We start from the raw sequence: 15,409 nt of genomic DNA on the forward strand, positions 1-15,409 counted from the left end.
TTTACTCAATTACCGTTGGCGTAGTGCAAGTCATACCGGACGTGTCCAGTATTCCAACGGCTAGTTTTTCAAAGGGGTTATAAATACCACCAAGCCTCCACCTTTGGAGGCTGCTGATTCTGCTGGTTGAAATACATGTTTTTGAGCCTTGCCAACTCTCCCAAAACCCTCTCTTAGTGAGTGTGTGATCCAAATTGCCAAATCCATTAGTGGGTTGAGAGAAATTCAAAAAGAGAGCAATCCAACCACTTGAGCACTTGTCCATATTGTCAATCTTGTGATTCGCATTTGTTACTCTTGGACTCTTTGGTCCTAGATGGCTAGGCATCATCGGAGAGCACCCGAGAGATTGTGGCGTGCCTCAAAAAGTTTGTAACGATCGATTCCACCGCCTTGGAATCAACTAGTGGGAGGAAAAGGAGTTGGAAAAGACTCTGGCTAGAGTGACCTTCGTGGTACCCTCTAGGGCTGACATTCGTCGGGTCGCCCGTAGCCCCCTCAACGGAGAGTAGGACTCAAACGAGTCTGAACTTCAGTAAAATAAATATCGTGTCTCAATTTGCATTTCATTTGATATTTGTGTTGCACTAGCTCTTGTGCAGGTTACCTGTGTGTGGCACTATCTTTAGTGGGTGCCTATAGGTTGGATTGAAGTTTGGAATCAAAAGGAGCAAGTTTGGGGTCACACTGCAGAACTCGTGTATACCAGATGTGTCCGGTATAACTACCGAACGTGTCCGATATTGCCTGAAGTGTTAGATAAAATTGGACGTGTCCGGTACCTCTACCGGACGTGTCCGATATTGGCCCCTGCTCTGTTTTTATCAATTCACTGCACTAATCGTTGCGTTGCAGGGTTGTGGCTCCTAGATTTATTTAGTATCTTTTACATACTATATGGCTAACTTGTGAGGGGTGGTATTACTCTTATTTGGAGTTTCCATTTTGGAAACTCCCTTTACTAATCGTTTCTACATTTAAAGGTGTTAATTTTTAGAAATGCCTATTCACCCCCTTCTAGGCGGCATCATAGGTCCTTTCAAAAACAAGCCATAATACTACCCTACTCCTTAACCCAATCTCTCACAATAAATTTCTAAACATAGCAATGTCTAGCAGTCGGCACACTTGAAAATTTCTATGTTTTTGAGCTGAATTTGATTTCCATTTACGATTTCTAAGCTAGTGGAAATATTAGCTAGTAATATCATTTTTTGACTGCAAGTATTTCACTTTCATCTACAAAGTTTGTACGTTAAACTTTATTTAAGTATTATATATCATTTTTGCTTAATAAAAATTGGTTTTAAACCCTAAGAGATATAACATGACTATCGAATCAACTTTCACTCCGCATTTTAGTTGATCGTTTTGAGTTATAGAAATTGATCTACACACTTTATCACTTGCATTAACACATAAACATGATGCTCATGACATGTTTTAGTAATTGATTTATGGTATAACACTGAGGGTGTTACAAATCTACCTCCCTTAAACAAAATCTCGTCCCGAGATTTTATGTGCCTAGTGTGGGAAAAGAGATAAGAAATAAATCCCGATTTAAACAATTACCTAGGTGAACTAGAAAGAAGGTGGGGATAATGCTTCAAGATATAGCTTTCTTGCTCCCACGTTGCTTCATCCTTCGAGTGATTTTGCCACGGAACTTTATAAAACTTCACTACATTGTTTCTAGTCACTCTTTCTTTTTCATCTAAGTTCTTAAGAGGATGCTCAATATAAGACAAGTTAGGCTAGAGAGGAAGTCCTTCAATTTCCACCGCTTCATCAGAGACCCACAAACATTTCTTTAATTGGGAAACATGGAAGATATTATGCACTGCTGACAAAATTTTCGGGAGCTAGATACGGTACGCAGCAGAACCACACCGGGCCAAAATCTAGTAAGGTCCAACATAGCGAGGGGCTAGCTTCCCACGGATGCCAAATCGATGCACCCCTCTTATGGGTGACACATTGAGATACACATGATCACCAACTTCAAATTGCAAGGGCCTTCTTCGCTTGTCCGCATAAGTTTTCTGACGGCTTTGAGCTGCCTTCAAATGGCTCTAAATAATACTGACTTGCTCTCGAGCTTCTTTGATAAAATCAGGCCCAAAACATCCATGATCACCCACCTCAACCTAGTTAAGAGGTGTTCTACATTTCTTGCCATACGAATGCTTTCTTGATAGCTATTGTTATAAGAAAACTCAGCTAGAGTCAAGCATTCGTCCCACTTTTTAGGGAAAGAAATGGCACAAGCTCTCAATATATCCTCAAGTACCTGGTTTACCCTTTCTGTTTGGCCGTCAGTTTATGGATGATAAGCTAAACTTATAAGGAGACTAGTACCAAGACATTTCTGGAGTTGCTCTCAAAAATGAGAGACAAAGACTGACCCTCTATCAGAGACGATAGTAAGAGGAACTCCATGCAGGATCACAATCTGGTCAAAATACAGCTTTGCATACTTCTTGGCTGAATATCTGGTAACTATCGAGAGAAAATGAGCGAACTTAGTAAGGCGATCCACAATGACCCAAATAGAGTCATACCCCTTTGTCGTGCGGTGCAAACCCACAACAAAGTCATTGGAAATATCCTCCCATTTCCAAACAGGGATAGGCAAGGGCTGCAAAAATCCCGGTGTACGCATATGGTCTGCCTTAACTCTTCCACAAGTGTCACATTCCGCGACATACTTGGTGATATCCTGCTTCATATTTGACCACCAATACAAGTGGTGCAAATCATGGTATATCTTGTTACTTCCTAGATGGATGGACAACTTGGAATGATGAGCTTCATCCAAAATCTTTCTTCTAAGCTCATCACTTGATGAAACAACTAATCTGTTCTTGAACCTCACTACACCTTGACCATCAATACTAAAATGTGGACCATGCCCTTCGGCAATTAACTCCTTGATATGCAGGATTTTCAAAACATCTTGCCTTTGCTCTATAATAATTTGCTCAAGTAAATCTGAGACTAGAGAAATATGGGCTAGCACCTCAGCATGGTTGAGAGACAAATGTGCTTCTTCAACTTGATACGACTTCTGGCTCAAAGCATCAGCTACCACATTAGCTTTTTTAGGATGGTAATGAACCTCCAAATTATAATCCTTGATTAGCTCCAACCATCTCTGTTGCCTCTATTCAGCTCAGGCTGAGTGAAAATATATTTGAGGCTCTTGTGATCTATATAAATATGCACTTTATTTCCCAACAAATAATGCCTCCAAATTTTTAGAACGTGCACCACAGCAGCCAACTCTCAATCATGGGTGGGATAATTCACCTCGTACTTTTTCAGCTGGCATGAAGCATAAGCTATCACACATCCATCCTACATAAGCACACATTCCAATCTAGTCCTTGAGGCATCACAATACACATCAAATGGCTTGTCAATATTTGGTTGGACAAGAACAGGAGTGGAGGTAAGAAATTCCTTCAGGGCTTGGAAAGCTCCTTCACAAGACGGACTCCATACAAACTTAACATCTTTCTAGAGCAACTTGGTTATTGGTTGAGCTATTTTGGAGAAGTCAAGAATGAAGCACCGATAATAACTAGCAAGACCAAGGAACTGATGGATCTGATGCATTGACTTCGGATACTTCTAATTTAACACATCTTGCACCTTGCTTGGGTCTATAGAGATACCTTTAGGTGTCAGAACATGTCTCAAAAACTGCACTCGATCCAACCAAAACTCACACTTGGTAAATTTGGCATATAGCTTGTGTTCCCTTAATCAAGTCAGTACTATCTAAAGATGTTGTGCATGCTCTTCATTGTTCTTAGAGTATATCAAAATATCATCAATGAACACCACTACAAACTTATCCAACTCCGACATAAAGACCGAATTCATGAGATACATGAAGAATGCAGGAGCATTGGTAAGACCAAAAGACATGACTAGGTATTCATACAGTCCATACCTAGTAGAGAAAGCTGTCTTTGGTATATCTTGCGGCTAGATCTTAATTTGATGATACCCAGAACGAAGATCAATCTTTAAAAACACCTTGGCATTAGCCAACTGATCGAACAAAGTATGAATATGAGGCAAATGATACTTGTGCTTAATGGTTACCGCATTGAGAGGGTAGTAATCCACACACATATGTAGAGTACCATCCTTCTTCTTCACAAAAATATATGGACAACCCCATGGTGAAGAACTAGGATGGATAAAGCCCTTCTCCAAAATTCCTCTAACTGCTTCTTCATTTCTGCTAGTTCTTTAGGAGCCATGCGGTAGGGACACCATGAAATAGGAGCAGTGCTAGGTTCTAACTTAATGGAAAACTCCACATCTCTATCCGGTGGCAACCCAAGTAGATCTTCAGGAAAGACATCTAGAAACTCACAGACCACAGGAATAGAGTCAAGATCAGGAGAAGTTTTAACATGACCAACAACTGGTAAGGCTGGATCTGAGAGCATAAGAAGAGACATCCTATCATCGGAAGAAGAAAGTTGTAACTCAACAACCCTCTACTTAAGGTCCATGACTACCCCATAAACTCGCAACCAGTTCATGCCTAGAATTACATCTATGCCTCGCCCAGGTAGCACCATGAACCAAAGGCGGTAAGTGTGAGTGGCTAGCACTAATTTGACTGTGTCCATCTAAGTATTAATGCACAACTGCGCACCCGAGGTACTGATTCTATAGGCAATAGGAATAGCCATAAGAGATATATTAAGCCTTTGTGCATACCCCATGCTCATGAATGAATGTGATGCACTGGAATCAAACAACACATATACTGGGTGGGAATCAATGGTAAACATACCAGCCATCATAGGTTTATTCTGCAAGATCTCCTTAGCCTCAGTGAAGTTGACTTGTCCAGAGCGGCTTACGGGCACCTTTTTCTTGATAATCGTCCTCTTGACCAGACGGGAGTTGGCTAAAGGCTGGGAAGACTGCGTAGGCTGGTTCTGTGGATACTCCCGAGCATAGTGGCCCTCCTTGCCACACTTGAAACAAGCACTTGTCTTGTTCCCCTACCCCTGACAAGACAGAACCTACTGTCCCTAAGGCTGTGGTTGCACCTGCTGAGTAGGTGCACAATACTGAGTGGGATGTGCCTGGTAGGTCTGCTGAGGCTGACGGAACAACTGCCCACCCGAAGACTGATAGGGCACTTGCCTGACAACCTATACCTTCTGAGCATGGGGGTGACTAGAAGATCTAGTGATCACCCCCTTGCGCTTCCACTCAGCCTAAGAGTCACACTGAAGTCCCTCCATGACAATAGCAGCATTCATCATAGCACAAAAAGTCTAGTAGTTCCCTGTGTATAGCTCCTTCTGCAGACTACAAGAGAGGCCACGATAGAAATGGTCCATCTTCATCTCATCAGTATTGATGTGGGTCCTAGCATACCATGCTAGATGGTTGAACTTGTTCACAAAATCCATCACAGATATGCTCCCTTGCTTTAGGTCCAGGAACTCCATCAACTTCCCGTTCAACACACTAGCAGGAATGAAGTACTCTCTGAAAGCGGCGGTAAACTCCTGCCAAGTCACATGGTGATCCACCGGCAACATGGCATTGAACGTGTCCCACCATGCACTGGTAGAACCCAATAGCTGTTGCGCTGTAAAGTGCACCTTCTGTTCTTCAGTCATAGTGAGTAGCTGAAACTTCTGCTCCAGAATACGAAGCCAATGCTCCACATCTAGAGGCTCAGTAGTTGGCATGAACGTGGGTGGGTGCATCTTCAAGAAATCCTAGTAAGAATAGGGCCCCTCGGGACCGCGGGCACCACCCCCATTCCCGCCATTGCCTCCGTGGCCCCCCACGAGCGAAGCCACAAATGGCCTAGGTAAGCATCTCCAAGGCAAGGGCTGACTCGCGCCGAGCAGCCAGCATCTCTGTCATCATATCTGCATGGGTCATTGGAGGTGGTGGTGGCGAAGGAGGAGCCAGGGGTGGGGCCTCGTGGCTCTCCCCATTTTTGTTCTCATTGCCACAACCACTTTCACCTTGGCCTTCGCCAAGACCATGACCCATCCTAGCACTGGTCCTCCCACGACCCAACCTCAGGTTCATTTATATACAGATATGAGCCAACCATTAGGGACAACCCTCTAGATTAGGAACAAGAGACTTAGAGAAATGATAAGTTTTTTATTAAGACATTCTTTTAAGTTATCCTATCGATTCACTAATCCATTTATACGTGTGAGGGAAGTTTAGTTTAAGCAGATTTTCTTTTCATGATGCATGCATCGGCCTACTCATTCACTGAAGCCAGAATATAGCGGCATTCGCAAAAAATTTTGGCACATCGCACACTCACTTTCCGTACGCTAAACGATTCTTACGCAATGTAAGTTAGTGTACCTGCAGAAACTTATTTAGATAAAACTAGTGCCGCTATCCTAGATAGACCATATTACTAGGGCTTAAACTTATTTACATAATTTTATCGCATCCTACTTTTTGCAAAACTTTTGTTGGTCAAATTTTAGGTTTTGAAAAGAGTTATGAAACTCGTAAGTCATTATTGGCTCTGGTACCACCTATGGTAGAATTGCCTAAAATAACACACCTTCATTGGCGCTTGTCTTCGACTAGACACTAAGCACCCCAAAAGCAAGCTACATCAGAGGGTTCCGTCGAGCACACCCCAAGAGAGAACTCAAACAATCCACATTTTTCCTCCAAGATCCAATAATGAGAACGAGTTTATAATACTTAGTCCATTTCATACGTCAAGAGTTCTCAGAAATACATTATTACAATACCAAGTTTAGTGTGTGGAATTTAAATAGCGGAATTGAGATAAACTTCTAACGATAAGATACAAGGATTCGTCTGTGTCCACCAGAAGAATCCTCCACTCAATAGTTACTCCTCAAGCTACACCTACAACAGGGGTAAATAAACCCTGAGTACACAATGTACTCGCAAGACTTAGCCGACTAGTGGGAATAACTTCCCGACTCCAAAGGATATGATAAGCTTTATGGTTTGCTGGGTTTCCTTTTTGTGAAAAGCCTTACTAGTAGTGAATCCTTATGGATGTTCTTATTAGCAGTCATGATTAGTTCATTTATCTAGCCATTCTATGTATGCACCTGTTCTACTTTCAAGCAAGAGTTGAGCAATTAGATCCATTTCACCATCTTTCATCTTCCAGTTCTTACTATGGTGCTAGATCATAGATAAGTCATACCATATTACATGGTGATTCATGAATCAATGTAGCCTAGCTGGGTACCCCAAAACACATGCCTTGTTTGTACCCCAGGCACAAGCAGGACCAACCCATCACTCTTCTATCAAGGGGTCCAGGTCCCTGTCCAAACTTGGACTCCAAGGCCCCACTCCTGAGTCCCAGACTCAGTGTGGTGCTTAGACCTCCACCATCCCTGCCTCCAATCAGTCGGTCCGGAAAGAGCCGGAACCCACAACAAGAGAGCAACGATCCTTCCCTACTCCCATAAACAAGTATGTGTTCAGGATAATAAGTCTATGGCCTGACTAGAATCTAATGCAACGGCCGGTCCTTAACCAACATGAACACGAAAAACAGTGTAACCAAGCTATGCCCTGTTGGCCGCAGGACACAACCTCTTACACCCAATAATACCCGTACCATATCCCTGTCCGGTCTCTATTTCCTTTCACCATTTTGTCAAGAGAGTGATAATAATAATCACCTATTGTGAGTAACGGCAGGTTACTCACGCTACCGATAGGCTAAGCATAGCAGTTACTTGACCTATGCTAGTAGGACTCCTGGGTAGGTATATCTATGCATGTAGTTTCAATATAAATCATGTAACGTAAATGCACATCACACACACACACACATATATATATCCAATGATCATTTAAAATAAGGGTTATGCACCGGGGCTTGCCTTGGGCGGGCATGGTGTCAGCTCAGTCAGTCAGTGGTGACTCTAGGACCTCCTCCTACATGAGGATCTCCTCCTCATACTCCTTGATCACCTCCTTGAACTCATGGTCTTCGATGGTCACGATCTCCGCCAACTCGTTCTCTACATGCATGCGATGATAATGCAACACTTAGTATTTTAGCAACAACAGCTCCTAAATTAAGAATACACATGGTAAACTACTAAGTGTAACACCCCGGTGTTACATTGTAATGTTTTGCTTAAACATTTCATAAGCATCTGAATCATGTGCATATGTGTATGACTTAAAGTATAATTCGATGTTCGGCACTTGAAACAATCATACGAAACATGAGTCCGTGGTTACGTTTCATATAATACTATGTAATCGAATTGTTCTGGAAACGAAAGGGCTAAAGAATGTTTGGCTAACGGTGGTAAAACAGGTGTGGTCAGACAAGGATAGCTGGTTAGTACCTCGAGTAGGCTGGGTTTGGGTTCCGACGCGGAATCGTTCATTTCAACGTCGTTCGCGTAAGTTTCGAAAGTGGTCGATGATGCCACTTTTGGCAAGCTCTGTGGAGCGATCGGCTTAAGCAGTAGCACGATGTCATGACTATGATAGATAGCTTAATGTACCCTATTATGCATCGAATAGTTAGTTCGGCTTTTGGAGCATCGTGTATGAGTTTTCTACTTGCTTTAAAAAGCATGCGCGTCACTGGAGTTGGCACTGGGCACGGTCACCGCTGGCCTGGCACGCTGCTGGCATTGCCAGCGCTCTGCCGTGCCGGCCACATTCATGTGCGCACCGCGTTCACCATCCCGCCGGGCACGCACGTGGCTCTGGCTTTGCGCGCCAGGTCCGCCTGCACCCGCTGTCGGCCTCGGCCACGTTACTGCCCCGCTACCGACCACGGCCACGCTGCTGCCCACCGACCAAACTTGCCACGCCATGCCTTGCTCTGCACTGCCTTGGCCAGGAGCGTGCTGGGCCCGCGCTACATGCCGCCCGTCGTCCCGCCAGTCCTGTGTCCGTTGACCTCTTGTTGCCTGCTCGTGCGCTGGGCGACAGCCTACCCCGCCGTCACCTCGGCGTCGAGATCACGCTGCCTCTATTGTCTGGCACTGCCCGACACGATGGCGCCATACCATGCTCGTCGTCTTGCCGCAGTGGCTGTGTAGATGGCTCGCCTATCCCGCTGTCCTGTAGTGGTGTTGTTGGCCCATGCGTTGACACCGCAGACGAGCCAAGCCATGACCTCCCCTGCTCTGCTGTCTCCTTGGCCGCCGAGGTGATTCTTCTCAATTCACCATGACCGTAGCAGTAGACTCCAATTCGTCTTAGGCTCGGCTTCGTTAGGTATCTAGCTGCGTCCCGTCCCCACCTTACTGTGTATGCCTTTGCATAGGTCTAAAATTTCGTAATCCCATGCCACCAGCTCCATAAGGCCGGGCGGACGCCCTCCAATAGCGAGCCAGTCACTCAGTGCACCCCATAGTGATTCAGTGCACCCACAGCTTTGCCGTACCCTCCTGAGCACCCCGCGCACCGCAGCCATAGCTTCGCATCAGGCCAGCCAAAACCGCCGTGGTTGTGCCATCATCGGGCGTTGTCACCTCGTTGGTGCACACGCGGCCAGTACTACTCGAGCTTCCTCCGGCTAGACCATCACCGCAAGGGTCTTCATGGGTGATTACTCGAGCTCATTAGCTGTTTGGTTTGTCTCGTTGTCGCTGCGGCTTACGGGAACGCCTCTGCCATTGCAGGTCTGGGCTCACCGCCGGGGAGGGATTCTGGGATGACGCCCCTGCTCGCCGAACCACTTCCAGATCATGTGTGCTACCTTGGAGGTACTCATCGGCCCCTTAGTTAGGTTTTGGGGACTCAGGTGTCACCGGCGTGGCCTTCCTATGCCCACACCGTCACGTCGGTGCGCGCCCTGGGGGCCAGGGACGTAGCCATAGTGAAGAAGTAGAATAGAGAGGGTGCAGCTGTAAAATGGTAGACAGAGGAAATAGTGTCTTAGAGCTCACTGTGATTTTGTAGTACTTCGGGGGTGCCCGTGCATAATCGTCGTGGCGCGCAGGCCTCCCCCGTCGTGGGTCGTTGGCCGGCTGGGCCACGCCTCCACGTGGGCCACGCGGCGGCCTGCTGTCGCGCGCGGGCGGGATGGCGCGCTGGGCCAAGGCGCGCGTTGTGGGCCGATATGGAGAATTTGGTTTTCTTATTTTCCTAAGAATAGAAATGCTTATTTATTTTCTGTTATGAATCCAACTTCGATAAATCGTAGTAAATTGCATGGTTGTCCAAAAATAGTGAAACTAAGTTTGTTAAGTTCGCAAAAATGCCATCTACCTGTTAGTATAGTTAGTTCACCGTTAGCTGTTAGGATGGTAGGCTCATAAGAATTAAATAGAAAGCTTAGCGTTATATCGATCAATAATTGCAGGAATTGTTGTGGCAAACCGACAATAGCTTTAGCTTTGAAATTGTTACAGTAGGTTCCTTAGGCCTTTATATATTTGCTGTAAAATTGGTAGCCGTAGAGCAAGTTGCTTAATAGCGTAGTTATTATCCTTGCTTTATTGTATGTATCGTAAATTGGCATTAGGAGTAGGAATATCCGTAGTCGCCGTAAGAATGTATGTCACGTTCATACTTGTTAGTGGTGCTGGTACATAGTTTAGCCTTTAGTGGGTAGATCTCACTTAGTAGTTTAATAGATGTACTTTTGCATTTAGAGTTGCTGTTGCCGTAGTGTAATCATTGCATCATCATTTCATGTAGATCACGAACAGGTAGACTTCGTACCCGTCTGCGAGCCGGAGTACGACGAGGTGATCGAGGAGTACGAGGAGGAGCTCTTCACATAGGAGGGAGCCCAGGAGCCTGTTGGTACTGACCTTGCTGACCCGGCACCTGCCCAAGGCAAGTCCCGGTGCATAACCCCTATTTTTAAAATGATCACTGAATATATTGCTTCTGCTAGGTTTCAACTCTAGCCTACCCCAACTTGTTTGGGACTTAAAGGCTTTGTTGTTGTTGTTGTTGTTGTTGTTGTATTTACGTTACAAGCATTTTATGGAAACTACATGCATAAATATATCCACCATGAATCCTACTAGTACATGTCGAGTAGCTGCTATGCTCAGGATGTCGGTAGCGTGAGTAACCTGCCGTTACTCGCAAATAGGTGATTAGACTATGATATCATGATGAAATAATGGAAAGGAAAATGGTGACCGGGCAGGGATGTGGATTTGGTACTGGTGGGTATGAGGGGTTGTGTCCTGCGGCCAACAGGGCATAGCCCGGTTACACTTTTTCCTTGTCTGTGTCGATTAAGGACTGGTCGTTGCATATGACTCTAGGCAAGTCACAGATTATTGTCCCGAGCACATACTTGGGTATGGGCGCAGAGAAGACTTGCTGCTCTCTTGTCGCGGATCCGACTCTTTCCGGACCGACTAATGGGAAGAGGAGGTGGTGGAGGTCCTTGCACCGCACTGAGTCCAGGACTCAGGGGCGGGGGCTTGGAGTCCAAGTTTGGACGAGGATCTGGACACCCGGGACAGGAGAGTGGTGGGTTAGTCCTGCTTGTGCTTGGGGTACAAGCGGGGCGTGTGTCTTCGGGGCACCCAGCTGGGCACATTGATTCGCGAATCGCCGGGCTATCCGGTATGGCTTGTCTGCGGTTTAGCACCGTAGTAAGAACTGGAAGTGGAAAAGGAGAAGGAATAGTATCGATTGCTCAACTCTTGCTTGAAAGTAGAACAGGTGCTTATATAGATTGACTAGATGAAAACTTAATACGGCTGATGATAATAATGTATCAATAAGGACTCACTATTAGTATTGCTTTTGCTAAAAGAGAACCAGCAACCATAAAGCCTAGCATATTCCTTGGAGTCGGGAAAGTATTCCCACTGGTCGGACAAGTCTTGCGAGTACATTGTGTACTCAGGGTGTATTTATCCCTATTGCAGGTGATGCTTGAGGAGTACCTTGTGTAGAGGATCCTTTTGGTGGGCTCAGACGGAATCCTCGTTATCTTATCGCTAGATGTTATCTTTTAATATTCTGCTATTTATCATTCCGTACTATGTATTTGGTATTGTAATAATGTACTTTTTAAGAAACTCTAATGTATGAGATGGACTTGTATTGTAACTCGTTCTCATTATTAGATCGTTGGGAAAAATGTGGATCTTTCGGGTTCTCCCTCGGGGTGTGCCCGACGGACACCGCTCGCTGTAGTTGCTTTCAGGGTGCTTAGTGTCTGGTGGAAGACAAGCGCCTCCGTAAGTACGCTATTTCGGGTGGTTCTGCCACACTAAGCTAGCTCTAATGACTAAGATACTAAGCTAACTATCATCTTCATGAAGTAAAGTGTTAGGTTCAACTAACAAACACCTAGCTTTACAAATGAAGGATATATCTTTATTTCTACTAATAATTTAATGTATATTGGAAACAAAGAGCATTTAACTACCCTTATGTTAAGTCTATTCTAAAGCTACAAAAATTATAGTGAGCACATAATAATACCATGAAGCTACTATAAAATTTTCAAAGCTACAACTATCACCATATTGCCACAAAAATTCCTACAATATTTAACCTAATAATATTAAGCACTCTCAAATGATTTAATAGTTCCTGGTATCAACAAATATATATATGAACTAAATACACCAACAGATAGAGCACAATTTTAGGAACTAACAACATTAGTTTCATAATTTTTTGAATACCTATATGATTTTATATGATTTACCAAAGATCAGCTCGGAAATATAAATGAAAAGTTATTTCTATTCTCCACGAAAGAGGTAAACCGCTTTTGGCCCAACGCGGCCCACAGGCGAGGCACGGCCCACGCGCGGATGTGGCCTGCGGCGAGGAAGCCCGCGCGGCTGGCACTCTTGCAAAAACGCCCCTAGACTATGAGCAAAACAACCCGCAGTCCACATTACTATTTCTATAGACAGCGACTTTGCAACAGAACCCTCGGATCTTTCTCCTCTTTTCAACGACAAGGTCCTCGGCCTTCCCTGCGCGCTCTGACGTGGCGAGAGGTGGCACTGGTGCTTATGCCAGCCACACGAGGCCCTTGCTGACCTATCTACGAGGCCGACACTCACCTAAGGTTCGAACGAGATGATGGGCGGTGGTTGCACGAGCTAGGACGCCATAGAGGGACCTCTCCATGACGGTGGGCACCCTATGGCAATGGCGACAGCGTTCAGGCGAGCCGCAGCAACAACAAGGCGGTAGGGGTAGCGGGTGAGCAACGACCACTCACCAGTGACCTTTCCGAGAAGCCGACTTGGCCAGAGATGACCCGAGCGAGGATGGCCACATTCGCGTTGTGAGGTGAACGGTGGACCGTAAAGGCACGGCCACGTCAGCGGTGAGGAGGTGGCACTAGAGCTGCGACTAGCATGCGCACGACAAAGAGGAAGCCATAGCTAGTGGTGCAGAGGAATTGGCACGGGATGAAGTGGTGGAGACTGGCCACGACGCGGGCGGCGAAAGGGCCTTAACGGCACGGCGGCGCGCAAAGCTCCAAAATTGGAGCTCGGCATGACGTGAGTCAAGGCGGGGGTGGGGTCGGCTGGAGAGGGGGCGTGAAGGCGAAGACGCGAGCACGAGAAATTGATGAGAGGTGCTCACTCTCTGGCTTCACCGTTACACGACGCGACGGCGGTAGAAAATAGAGGGAGAAAGAGGGAAAGAGAGAGACGGTGCGACAGGTGGGCTCGACTCGTCCACGCCTTGGCGGGACGTGCGCAGCGAGCATGGGAGGCCCACGCCCCCGCGCTATGGAAAACGTGTACGCGTGTCCGACCGACGTGGCCCGCACGTCGTAGTGCCATTAATGGCGTGGCGACGGCGGCTCACCCACGTGTGCGCGGCAGAGGCGACACGCACAGGGCTAGCAAAAGCGTAGAGGTGAAGCGGATCAGTGCGGACGCGATGATGACACGATAGTAGCGGCAGCGTCGCAACGTGAGTAGTGCCGGCAGTGCGGACGTGACGGCAGCGTAGCGCGGCCTCAGCGGCACCCAAACGGCAGTGCGAGGCAGAGCAGCAGGGCGCAGGGCCAGCGGCTCGCTGCGGCCGGCCTCGGCCAAGCCCAGGTGGCACGACGGCAGCGGCAGCAGGGCGGCCAGGCGTAGGCGAGCGGCAGGCGCGGCGGCTCACGGTTGGCGGATAGCGGCGTGCCCACCACGGCCAGGCTGTGACAGGAGCAACCGACCAGCGTGGCCACGTGCGCGCTTGCGTGCGCACCCGACGCACCGATGCCGCGACGTCGGGGCAGGACGGCCTGGTGACTGCGCCCAACATAAGAAGACGGCCCGAGTTCATGTTATGCATGGATTTTAAAGCGTTCGAGACGTCTAAACTGTTGATCCAATCCCCAAACCACTTTTGCTATACCTTAGAGGGTATATTAGGCTACTAAAACAAGCCATAATTCTACCCTACTCCTTAAACCAATCTCTCACAATAAATTGCTAAACATAGCAATGTCTAGCAGTCGGCACACTTGAAAATTTCTAAGTTTTTTAGCTGAATTTGATTTCCATTTGCGATTTCTAAGCTAGTGGAAATATTGGCTAGTAATATCATTTTTCGACCGCAAGTATTTCACTATCATCTATAAAGTTTGTACTTCAAACTTTATTTAAGTATTATACACATGCTCTATAGCGTTTTCGCTTAATAAAAAATGGTTTTAAACCCTAAGTGATATAACATGACTATCGAATCAACTTTCGCTCCGTATTTTAGTTGATCGTTTCGAGTTACAGAAATTGATCTACACACTTTAGCACTTGCATTAACACATAAACATGATGCCCATGATATGTTTTAGTAAATGATTTACGGTGTAATACGAGGGTGTTACACTTCATTATGCAGCTAACTATATATTAAGCTAATTTGTCCTTTATAGTTATACTATATATATGATGTTTTATAACTTGTGAGAAATGTGTTGTGTGTGAGAGAAATGAGAATTGTCGAGTGTGGTATTGGACTTGCAGTGGCACTCAACGATTCACTGCCGAGTGTGCACTGATCCGGCAGTGATGTCATGAGTATCACTGACAGATCATGGTCAAAACCGACAGTGGCACTCAGCATATCACTCGCGCTTTATGACCCAGTTCGACGGTGATAGACATGAACATATCACTGCCGGTTTCTACTATGAACCGGCAGTGATAGACCATCCCTCACTACCGGCATGGATTCCAGCCCGGTAGTGATGGAGGCTTCCCAGTAGTGATCATGAGATTTGGCGTAACGTGGGCTTCTCAATTGAATTGAGAAATAGGGCAAATTTGAGGTTTAGCAAGAATTTAACAAAAAAATTAATATGTGGGTTTTGGACTCTTACATTACCATTCTTTTTGTTTTTAATACTAATTCTAGTTCTTACGGATTGTATTTTTCTAGACACTTTATTTAGTACATAGGCTCT

Source organism: Miscanthus floridulus, chromosome 8, assembly GCF_019320115.1.
Source record: "Miscanthus floridulus cultivar M001 chromosome 8, ASM1932011v1, whole genome shotgun sequence".
NCBI lineage: Eukaryota > Viridiplantae > Streptophyta > Magnoliopsida > Poales > Poaceae > Miscanthus > Miscanthus floridulus.